The 11,889-nt window shown below is 38.1% G+C and overlaps 1 long non-coding RNA gene across 4 annotated transcripts; it reads right to left on the reverse strand.

The window, feature by feature from the left end:
* Positions 1 to 9,958: 9,958 nt before the first annotated feature.
* On the reverse strand, positions 9,959 to 11,883 carry LOC119327745. Of its 4 annotated transcripts, none has more exons than XR_005158666.1 (2): positions 11,450 to 11,883; positions 9,959 to 11,103 (listed from the first exon to the last, which is right to left on the reverse strand). It is a non-coding gene; the product is annotated as an uncharacterized LOC119327745 (long non-coding RNA). The 4 variants fall into 4 exon arrangements; XR_005158668.1 differs by having other exon boundaries at positions 9,959 to 11,347; XR_005158677.1 differs by having other exon boundaries at positions 11,444 to 11,883.
* Between the last annotated feature and the right edge of the window lie 6 nt (positions 11,884 to 11,889).

The raw sequence follows: 11,889 nt of genomic DNA on the forward strand, positions 1-11,889 counted from the left end.
TGAGCTTGCATTAGTATTTCCCTTGAAGAGGAAAGGTTGATGCAACAAAGTAGAGATAAGTATTTCCCTCAGTTTGAGAACCAAGGTTTCAATCCAATAGGATAAGAATGCACAAATCACCAATACCTGCGCAAACAATCAAACACTTGCACCCAACGCGATAAAGGGGTTGTCAATCCCTTCATGGTCACTTGCAAAAGTGAGATCTAATAGAGATAGATAAACAAAAGATAAAATATTTTTGAGTTTTTTATTTATAAATCTGAAAGTAAAAGATTGCAAAATAGTAGATTAGAAACTAATATGATGGAAAATAGACCTGGGGGCCATAAGTTTCACTAGAGGCTTATATCTTGAAGGCAAATAATACCGTGGGTGAACAAATTACTGTCGAGCAATTAATAGAAAAGCGCAAAGTTATGATGTATCCAAGGCAATGATTAAGCAATATAGGCATCACGTTCGTGTCAAGTAGACCGAAACGATTCTGCATCTACTACTATTACTCCACACATCGACCGATTCCTGCCTGCATCTAGAGTATTAAGTTCATAGAGAACAGAGTAACGCATTAAGTAAGATGACATGATGTAGAAGAATTAACTCAAGAAAAATATGATAAAAACCCATCTTTTTATCCTCGATGGCAACAATGCTATACGTGCCTCGCTACCCCTACTTTGTCACTAGGTGAGTACACCGCAAGATTGAACCCAAAGCTAAGCACCTCTCCCATTGCAAGAAAAACCAATCTAGTTGGCCAAACCAAATCAATAATTCAAAAAGAAATAAAAAGATGCCAAATCATGCATATAGAATTCAGAGGAGAATCAAATAATATTCATAGATAAGTTGATCATAAATCCACAATACATCGGATCTCGACAAACACACCGCAAAAGAAGATTACATCAGATAGATCTCCAAGAACATCGAGGAGAACATGGTATTGAAATCAAAGAGAGACAAGAAGCCATCTAGCTACTAGCTATGGACCCGTAGGTCTGTGGTGGACTACTCACGCTTCATCGGAGGGGCTATAGAGTTGATGTAGATGCCCTCCGTGATCAAATCCCCCTCCGGCAGAGTCCCAGAAAAGGTCCCTAGATGGGATCTCACGGGAACAAAAGGTTGCAATGGTGGAAAAGTGTTTTCATGGATGCTTCTGGTGGTTTGGGAATGATTGCAAATATATAGGAGGAAGATCTAGGTTAGTGGGTCACCGAGGGGCCCACAAGGTAGGGGGACGCGCCCTCCACCCTTGTCGCCACCTCGTGGTTCTTCTGACTTGGACTCCAAGTCTCCGGTGTGTCTTTTGATCCAAGAAAAATCATCGTGAAGTTTTATTCAGTTTGAACTCTGTTTAGTATTCCTTTCTGCGAAGCTCAAAAACAAGGAAAAAAACAAAAACTGGCACTGGGCTCTAGGTTAATAGGATAGTCTCAAAAATAATATAAAATAGCATATTAATGCATATAAAACATCCAAAACAGATAATATAATAGCATGGAACAATTAAAAATTATAGATACATTGGAGACATATCAGGTTCCATCTCGACAAAGAGAAGGATGATCTGTCAAAGGCCCTCGGGAATCCTGAACACCTTGGATGAACACAAGGCACATCAGGCTCTGTTGGGTGGAAGTATGGTTTTCCAGACAACAGTGCCACTTATAGAAGCAGGGGGAGAAAGAAGAAAGAGGAAGCAGACCAAATGCAGTTGATGGAACAAAGATTAGCGAAACTAGAGGAACTTGAGAGCCAGCGAGCTATCGACCCACCAACTCAGTGGCACGAAGATCCTTCATTGGATACTGCACACAAAACTACCCCACCATCTCAGTAGAGAAGCAGCATGGCTTCCACGAAGCTCGTTCAGCCTGGTATCACGGTTCCTCGCTACCCCGTGGATGGTATCACGGAGAATCAACATTGTCAGCTAATAATGAAATGACATAACCTAACCTTGAAGGTGGCGGTCGGTTATGCCTTACCTCCTCGACCTGATGCAAATTTTCATTTCGCTCCGGTTCCAGATGGCTTTGCTATTGTCAGGGTGGATGAAATAATGAACGGATTTGAGGAGATGGAGCTTGAGTACCCTACAGGTGAAGGGGGGATTCATCTGGGAAATGCCTTAAGGACTACCTGTCTATGGAGAAAGGAAAACATCTTGCTTCCAAACTGGACACCGCGTTAGCCGGAGGAGGCCCCTCAGCAGACTTAGCCGGAGGAGGCCCCTCAGCACACTCCACATAGTCTAGCTCTACTATCTCCACTACCACAGTCTTCTCCGGCGCATCAGTCGTCTCTGCCGCGTCAGCGGACTCCAACGGAGGAGGCCCCTCGGCAGAATCCTCCTCTGCCTCAGTTGTCTCCGCCTCGTCAGTGGACTCCGCCTCCTGCTCATGGTGTTTAGCAATCTCACTAATGTTTTGACTGGGGTAGTGCCTGGTACCACTCTTGGTGATTACTTACCCGATGATGTACATTTCGAAATGGCTAAGGTAGCAGTGCCATTTAGATATGAGCACGGGAAGTCTCGCGTAAAACCTGAGGAGCTCCCACATCTATCAATGATGATGCAAAGATTACATAACTAGTACTTGGAAACCTACAAGGATGGGACCGACAGTATGTTGGTGGAAATTATAGATGAGCACGATTTCATTGGAGTTGACCTAGTGTATGTTGAATTTGAAGAATTATTTCCGTTAAACAATCAAGAGGCCCTCAACAAAACTCTCATGACTTGGTATTGTCTGTAAGTATTATTTCTGTAATTAAGTCTCTAGCTCAACAAGTTCATTGCATGTATATATAATTATCCTCACTATATTATGCAGATTGAAGATCCTCGAATGCAAAAGAGGACGAATCTACTGGGTTCATTAGCCCAAATACCGTAAATGGGTATACGGTACAAAAGAGACCCGACGATACTGAGGAAAACTTGTTAAACGCGTTACTTCGACATCAAAACAAAAGGGAAATACTCATTCCTTATTAAAACTTCAAGTGAGTGTTAATTACTGCCTTGTGCATATTATGTTTCGCTTACTCGAGGTTAAGTGTAATTGAGAGTTGTGCATGCGCAGCTTCCACTTTATTCTACTAGCCATTCAGCTTGACGCGAGAAAAGTAATTGTCTTGGACTCGAGACGTAAAGAGCCTAAGGAGTGGGTGGACATGAGTGAAATGCTCTAGAAGTAAGTTCAATCATTATCGCGCCATATCGGCAACTTTTGTTCATTTCCTGATATCAAGTAATCATTTTCTTTGTCAGGCAGGGTTTGGAAAAAGTTCACCAGAATGGTACCGGGTCCAGAGAAAAAGGAGCTGCAATTTCTACTCCCCAAAGTAAGTAGTACTAGCTAGTTCCGCACATCTATCATTGATTCTAGTTCATCAATACCATTATCATGCTTGATTATCATTTTGATTAAACTCTATTCTTGTAAAATGCTTGTGGCAGGCACCCGGGAATCATTTGTGTAGATACTACATTTGAGAGCTCATGCGCCACTCGACCTCTGAGCGGTCACAACTTTATTATATTTCCATCAATTGGGTTGTGTGTGTGTGTGTCTGTCTATATATATATATATATATATATATATATATATATATATATATATATATATATATATATAAACACTATTCTGATCACGGGATGAGAATAATATTCTGATCACAACCTGACCTGCCCCGCTAGTAGTACGGTGAACTTTCGTGTGAACTAGGTTGAACTTCCGCTAACATTGCCCAAATGGGGCTTGCGATATATCGTTGGAAAGCTATAGACACTAGTATCATACCCAACTTAAATTTTTGGCAAAATGTAAGCGGTTTAAGAGCACTTTTGAAAACCATTTTTTCTTCACACAAAAAATGTGAATCGTATTTTCGATCACATTTCTAAACCGTTTATCGGAATGAGGCATATAATATGGCATTGGAAAGCTACTGCAAAACCACTACTTCCACATGTTGAAAGTTTTCTCTAATTCTCTATGGTTAAAGAGTAATTTGAAAAACGTAAAATTTCGCAAACCAAACAGCCGAGTTCGTATTTTCGATGTCATTTCTAAACGGCTAATCCAATTGAGGAATATGATACGGCGTCGGAAATCTTATGAAAATGCGCAAATTTTGCATGTTGAAAGTTCTTTCTGATTTTGAACGGTTTAAGAGTAATTTAGAAAACGGTACAAGTCCTACTGAGTTTGTATTTTCAAGCTAATTTTTTAACCGTGCGTCCGAATGCAGCAAATGATACGGCGTTGGAAAGCTTGAACAAATGCAAAACTTTTTGGTATGTATTATTTCTCCCGATTCTCTATGGTTTTAAGTCAGTTTCGAAAATGGCGAAAAATGTATTTTCGCCGTATTTTCTACACACTTTACCGGAATGACGCAAATAATATACCATTGAAAAGCTACGGAAAATGCGAAACTTTCTCGTGTTGACAGTTTTCTCTGATTCCCAACTCTTTTCAAGTAATTTCAAAAATGGCGAGATCATTCGTTCTGCCTTTATCGAGAAACAGATTCGTGAAAAATGCATCGCGTGAAGTACCTGAACTTCTCGGTATGAAACTTTGAACTTCACTCTGTTTTTCACATGCTTTTTTTGACCGTAGCTCTCCATCTACGCATCGGAAAACTCACCGGAATTGATCAAGTGATATACCGATGGAAAGCTTATGTAGACACGCAACTTTCCCGTGTTAATCATTTTTTCATACTCGCAATGGTTTTAAAAGTTTTTCATCTGAAATTCATTCGGTGTAATAGTTGACCTTCCAGTTGTTTTCACGTTGAACTTCCATGACGTATTTTCATTTGTAATTTTCTCATACATTCGTCAATGTCACACAAATGATATTTCTTTTGTACAAACCTTTCTCACAATAATTTTTTTAACTTTCTTCGACCGAGGACTTTGAACTTACACAAACGATTTCCTACTGTTTTGAAGTAAATTAGAAAATGGCAAGATCATGATTTCTGCCTTCATCGCGAATGGAAATACGCTGCGTGAGGTAGTTTAACTTGTCGTGCATGTCTGTTCGAACTTCACACTGTTTTTAATGTGTTGTTCTTTGCACTGCGTGAAGTAGTTGAACTTCTAGGACGTGTCTGTACGAACTTCACTCTGTTTTTGACGTGCTGATTTTTTTACCTGGTGTTTTTTGCACTATGTGAAGTAGTTGAACTTCTGGGGCATCTCTATTTGAACTTCACCCTGATTCACTATTTTTGTATTTTTCTTATATGAAATACACACCATGTAGTACATGAACTTCCGGTTGTTGTCACTTCGAACTTCTCTCTGGTTTGAGAGAATTATTTTAAAACACAAAAATAACATATTTTGTATGTATATTGGACATCTAAATACACGGTGAACCTCTCTCAGAAGAATTTTTCAACTTTTCCTCGCCGAGCACTTGAACTTCTAGCAACCATTTTTTTCGTTTATGAGTTGTTTTTAAAAGTGCAAAAAATGGTGTTGTGTTTTTTATTTTTTGAACAGGTAAATCCTATGTTTTAATAAAATCCGAACTTCTCTGATATTTCAATTTGAACTTCACCTTTTTATATTTTGAGTAAAGAATTGTATTCAATTTTTATACGGAAAAAATCGAACATGGAAATACAAGGTGAACCTCTCTCGCAAAAAATTTTGAACTTCCCCGGAAAGAGCACTTGAACTTCTTTCAACAAACCTTTTAAACTTTTATTTTTCTATACTTTTATTCTCACCTGAAATGCATTCCCTGTAGTACTTGAACTTCTCGTTGTTTTCACTATGAACTTCTTTGCACGGGTAAGAATTCTTTGAATACATCAAAACGTGTTTTAAATGGTATACATGAAAATTTTAAACCGTTCATCGAAATGTGGCACATAATATACTAGGTGGAAAGCTTATGAATCGCAACAAGTTTTTCATGTAGACATGTATTACAAATTCGTTGTCGTTTGAGAGAAGTTTTTAAAATGGCAAAACAACGTTGTTTTTTGCTTTTTAAAACAACATATAAATGAACGATGGGCGTGTCATAAATATATTTTTTAAACCATGCAGGGTGGAGCACGTAACTTCTTGTAACAAACATTTTAGGCTTTTAGTTTTGTATTCTTTTATTCTCTTTTGAAACGAAGTAGTTGAATTTCCCGCTGTTTTCACCTTGAACTTCTGTCACGTATTTTTGTTCAACCTCTCTCACAAGAATTTTTGAACTTTCTCGGGTAGAGCACTTGAACTTCTAGCAACAAAAAACTTCTAGCAACCGTTTTTAACTAATTTCAAAAACCGCGAGATCATGCGTTCTGCCTTTATCGCGAAACGAATTCTTCGAAAATGCGCCGCGTGAAGAACTTGAACTTCTCGGCATGTCTACCTGAACTTCACTCTATTTATCACGTGTTTTTTTTTGCTCGTAGATCTCCATCCACTGCTCGTAGCTCTCCATCCATTCACCGAAATTGAGCAAATGATATACCAATGGAAAGTTGTTGTAAACACGCAACTTTCCCGTGTTGATCATTTTTTTATACTCGCGACGGTTTTAAAAGTTTTTCATGCGAAATTCATTCAGTGCAGTAGTTGAACTTCCTGTTGTTTTCACGTTAAACTTCTGTGACGTATTTTCGTTTGTAGTTTCTCATCCATTCGTTAGTGTTACACAAATGGTTTTCCTTTTGTACAAACCACTCTCACAATAATTTTTTTAACTTTCTCCGACCGAGGACTTGAACTTATAACAGCAAAACTTTTAATCTTGCTTTTTTATTCTTTTTAATACAAAATGTACACCGTGTAGTACGTGAACTTCTGGCAGTTATCAATCTGAACTTCTCTCGATTACGTGAAAATATCTGAGTTTTTTATAAATATTAATCTGAATTTCTTAATCCTTTTTTATGAATTCTGGAGCGCTCTATTTTTTAAAAGTTGAACTTCTTATTATTTTATTTTTGAACTTCTTGTTTCCATTCTTTAATAACAAGGAAAATCTGAGTTTTCTATAATCATCGAACTTCTCCATCTTTTTAATATGGACTTCCTGGTTTTATTTTCTTAATCTTTATAATTTGAATTTTTTATTTTCTTTTTGAAATCAAATTCCTCCCAAATAATAACTGAACTTCTTTGTGGATTGAGAGAATTATTTTAAATGCAAAAAAACTAATTTTTTGTTTTCGAACATGGAAATACAAGGTGAACATATCTCGCAAGAATTTTTGAACTTCCCCGGACAGAGCACGTGAACTTCTTCAAACAAACCTTTTAAGGTTTTAGTTTTCTATTCTTATCTGAAACACATTCCGTGTAGTAGTTGAACTTCCCGCTGTTTTCACCTTGAACTCATGTCACGTATTTTTGTTCAACCTCTCTCACAAGAATTTTTGAACTTTATCGGGCCGAGCACTTGAACTTCTAACAACAAAACCTTTAGCCTTTGCTTTTTCATTATTATTTTTCATACAAATGCACCCCGTGTAATACGTGAACTTCTGGGAGTTATCAATCGAAACTTCTCTTGGTTACGTGAAAATATCTAAGTTTTTTATGAATTTTAATCTGAATTCTTAATCCTTTTTTATGAATTTTGAAGCTCTCTATTTTTAAAAGGTGAACTTCTTGTTATTTAATTATTGAACTTCTTGTTTCCATTCTTTAGTAACGAGGAAAATCTGAGTTTTCTATAATCATTGAACTTCTCCATCTTTTTAATATGGACTTTCTGGTTTTATTTCTTAATCTTTTTATGAAATTTTGAAGCGCTCTATTATTAAAAGTTGATTTTTTTTTGTTATTTATTATTTGAACTTCGTGTTTCCATTCTTTAATGACGAGAAAAACCTTGCCTTTTTATTCATTTTTCTCATATTAAACACACACCATGTACTACATGAACTTTTTCCATTTTTATAATTTGAATTGTTTATTTTCTTTTTTGAAATCAAATTGCTATCAAATAATAACGAACTTCTTTGTGGATTGAGAGAATTATTTTAAAACACAAAAAACAATTTTTTGTGTGTTTTCGAACATGGAAATACACGGTGAACCTCTCTTCCAAGAATTTTTAAACTTCTGACGGAAGAGCACTTGAACTTCTAGCAACAATAAATTTAGACTTCGCCTTTTTATTCTTTTTGCTCGGATGAAACACACACCATGCAGTATGTGAACTTCTGGCTGTTATCACTTTGAACTTGTGTTCATTTCACTTTAGTAACGGAAAAAACCTGAGTTTTTTACACACATCCAACCGCTCTAATTTTTTTTATTTGAACTTCTTTGTGTGTTTTCTAGAAATGTGAAAATTGGAGTTTTGTTACAAACATCAAACTTCTTCGTTATTTCGAATAGAACTTATTGGTCTTGTTCTTTAGTAACCGGAAAAAACTGAGTTTACAAATAAATATCAAACTGCTCTGCTTTTAAAAATTGAACTTCTTGGTTTATTTAGTAATGAGAAAAAACTGAGTATTTAATATGCATTGAACTACTCCATTTTTTAAAACTGAACTTCGTGGTTTTAATCTTTAGTATCGGGAAAAATCTAAGATTTTTATAAACATCAAACAACTTCATTTTTTAAAATTAGGCCTTCTTGGTGTTATTCATTAGTATAGGGAAAAGTCCTAGTTATGTAATAAACATCGAACCGTTCACTTATTTAAATTTGAACTTCCAGATCTTAAAAAATACAGGGGGCACATCCATGTTTATAAACCTTTTAAACTACTCGGTATTTTTCATTTGACTTTCTTGGTTTTGGAATAAAAAATTTGAACTTCTATGTTATTTAAATTTGAAATTCTCCAATTTTTTACTAAAATATAGAAACACCATTTTTTATTAACTTCTCGAACTGCTCCATTTTTTACTTTTTTGAACTTCTTGGTTTATTCTACGGTACCAGGGAAAGTTACAGGTTTCTAATAAATATTGAAGCAACCTATCTTTAAATTTGAACGTCAAGGTGTGTTTTAGAAATGGTTGAACTTACAAAACAAAATTATGTTTTTTTCCACCTTTCTATGAACTTACTGTGTTATATCTTGTGAAGTTTTGTCTTTTGTCTCGTGACATTTTTAGGCATTTTTTTGCTGTAGGTGAAATGGCCTTGGCGGTCTTGTTTTTTTCAATGATGATTTTCTTCAGTATGTGGTACACGTGAACTTATCAATTTCTGAAACATGAACTTCTCATGCTATTGAAATTCAAGAAAATTACAGACAACAATACACAACACTTCCTGTGCTACATGCATTTACACAAATATTAATGCACACATCTGAAAGAGCATAAAGTTCACACGCTGAGTTCAAAAAAAATAGAGTGAAATTTTTGAAGAATTTTTTTCAATTGGTTTGCACGTTGAACCGCATCATCATTGGAAACAAAAAATCTATAAGTAAGTTGTCTTAGTTTTTCTATAGGTATCAGAATAGATACTTGAACTTCGAATCACAAGATTACATAGGAACATATATATTGTGCGCACATACAGAGACAAAAGGTATGTGTATTACTTTTTCTTGCTTAATAAAATACTATTCTCTTGTGGGAATAAACACAAACACTTGTTGTGCGCACGAGCTGGTTACAATATCTGAAACTTTTTCTTCAGTTCGTGTGCACACACGCAACACACATGCACCACACCATAACAATGCTCTAGCACAGGACACACCCAACATAACAAGCGCTACCTCATTCCAACCTTTATACGAATAAAGAGAAATCTGAATGTTTTGCTTGTTAAACCTTCAGATCCATAATAATAATAAACAAGTGCTGACCACATGCTTTTTCAAACAGAGCACATTGTATTTATTTTAGGACACGAAGCATGAATGATTAGTGAATAAGCAATATAAAAGAGGAATTTTGCTAATTGCATATACGTCCATATTTGTATCATAGAGAGATCAAAGATAGAGAGATGCTGCTTTTTTCCCTTATATGTTGGTTTGGTTCTCTTTTATCAGTACAACTAGAGTTCCTACCGGACATTAGCACAAACACATTACTACCAGCCAAAGCATAAAATTGCTAGCATGTTATGGCCGCGCCCTGATTCGTGATGCATGGGAAGGGGAAGCAGTGGAGCGGCTGAGCTCCACCGGCCAGTCACGGGGTGTCACAGGTGTGTCCACGGCGGATTTAGGAGCTACAACATCAGTAGAAACCGAACTGTAGAGTGCATAGGAGCCGACCTTCACTCCAGCGCTGAGGAGGTGACGAGCATGTCGGAGGAGGCCGGTGGTGACTGAAACTGTAAATACTAAAGAGGCATCCGTAACAAAAAATTTGAGCAGACCTCCAACTTTTGTCCCTGCAGTGTCTTCGGTTCTTCACCTTCCACTCATCCCTTTGCAAGCAACAAGCTACACCACCGTTTCCCTTGCTGGCTGCCGTAACAACGCAATCATTGTTAGTCTATTCATGATCACTACAAGCATAGATCACACCAGATATTCCCAATAGAAACATAAGTTTTATCAGAAGAAAAAAAGATTATTCTTTGCATTAATGAAGTTCATTTTTTTCACTTTTACTAAAACATACTGAGTCCAAAAGATAGAACACATTCATCTCCTCAGTCCTTACGAGTAAAGTAAAAACAGGGTATGTACAAATGTTCATCCCAAAAGAACACCGGTCATGAAATTTTCAGCACCATAATTGCAAAACTCATTTCTTTTAACTGTTAAGAACTGATGATTTTCTTTTGTCAATGAACTCTTCTAACATATGTACTAGAACTTCTAAAAATTCAACATTTTTTTGTAATGGATATAATGAACTCCTTAATTTCAGACATGAAAATTATAGAATTTTGTTTATAGGCAATCAAACTGATGTACAGAGTTGACGAGAAGGTTGACGGAGAGAGACAACGTCGTTGCAGCCGAAGCCGGTGTAAGCTGTTGGCCTCGTCGAGACGACATCGTTGCAGCCGAAGACGGTGTAGGCGGTTGGCCTCGTCGGCGACGTGCTGGAGGAAGGGAGTGCTGTCGCCGATAGCGGGAGATGAGGCCCGTGGAGGCACAGGGTCCCGCGGCCGCCAGCTTGAGGAGTAGTGTGTGTAAAAAAGATAAAATTGCAAAATTCAGTACACTTTCTATAGAACATCAAAACAACAACATTCAGTTCATCTTCACAAAGGAGGACTGTTGTAGCATCTAGATTCGAAGGAGAAGCAGCATGCTAGAATAAGTTGGACTGCATATATTCTTCTTTTTGAACTTTTGCAACAAGTTAGAACTCTGTATGCAGGTCATGGGGAGGTGAGCGGCGGCAGTGTACGCAGGCCTGAACATTGTTACTACCCAAAATCACAAACGTGCTAACTGCAGAAAAAAATCACAAACGTACTTAACATGGATGGGATGGAAGTGCTGTGCTCACCCTCACCTTGACTGCTCTGGACTGCTACTCGCGATGGCCCCGACCTCCCTGACACTGCGGGGCTGGACTGGGATGGCGTTGTGTCCCCGTCAGGGCAATCGGGAGGAGGCAGAGGTGTGGGAACCGGGATGAGGAAGAAGGGCGGCGTGGGAGCTCCACTTTGGGTGATCGTGCCAGAGTGGGGAGGCGCTGGGCAGAGCCGAGAAAAGCTTGGATCCCCGCCGATGGCCCCCAATTTTTCTGGAATAGGAAGCAGGCAGAGTGAGCCGGGGCAAGTAGGCGACTAATGTGGCGTCGGTTCTCCGGGGGAACGCAGGTGGGTGTGCACAGCAGGAAGTTCCGGGGAGGAGATGAAGGTGGGGTGATGGCGAGATTCAGGGGCGATCGGGCGGGGCAGCGATCGGAGTTGGGGGCAATGGGGGCGGGATGACGGCCGAAGCCAGGGG

The sequence above is a fragment of the Triticum dicoccoides genome, chromosome 1B, assembly GCF_002162155.2.
Source record: "Triticum dicoccoides isolate Atlit2015 ecotype Zavitan chromosome 1B, WEW_v2.0, whole genome shotgun sequence".
In the NCBI taxonomy this organism is placed as follows: domain Eukaryota; kingdom Viridiplantae; phylum Streptophyta; class Magnoliopsida; order Poales; family Poaceae; genus Triticum; species Triticum dicoccoides.